The sequence below is a fragment of the Ceratosolen solmsi genome, unplaced genomic scaffold (assembly GCF_000503995.2).
Source record: "Ceratosolen solmsi marchali unplaced genomic scaffold, CerSol_1.0 scaffold33, whole genome shotgun sequence".
NCBI lineage: Eukaryota > Metazoa > Arthropoda > Insecta > Hymenoptera > Agaonidae > Ceratosolen > Ceratosolen solmsi.
In genome coordinates this window covers 132,255-132,676 of record NW_011948438.1, presented here as the reverse complement: position 1 = coordinate 132,676, position 422 = coordinate 132,255, and positions in this window count along the sequence as shown.

Genomic DNA, 422 nt, shown 5'->3' with positions numbered 1-422 from the left:
TTGCTTATCCTCATATCAATAATTCGAAATAAAAATAATAAATGTACGTATTACGTATTAAGCGATTCGTAAAGTGTGTCAGATATCAAATTTGCGCTAAGATGGTAATTCGACGGATATTCGTTTGGGCGGGGAGTAAGGGCTTAGGAGCAAGGGGTGGGCCGAAGGTACGTGAATTTTATTTAATAATCTTCCGTAATCCGAAGGGCTATATCAAGTCCGAGGCTCTTAAGATTTTGAGTTAGCATTCAATTTCGAGAGCGAGCAGTCGATTGCACTAGTGTGTCTATTAAACGTGAAGAGGGGATGACGAAGATGAAGCTGGTAACGAGTCCTCGAGCGAGTATGCCAATGTAATGGTCGTCCTCGAGGGCAATGAGAACTGGGATATGGGAAACGAGAAAAGGGAAAAGGAGATTGGG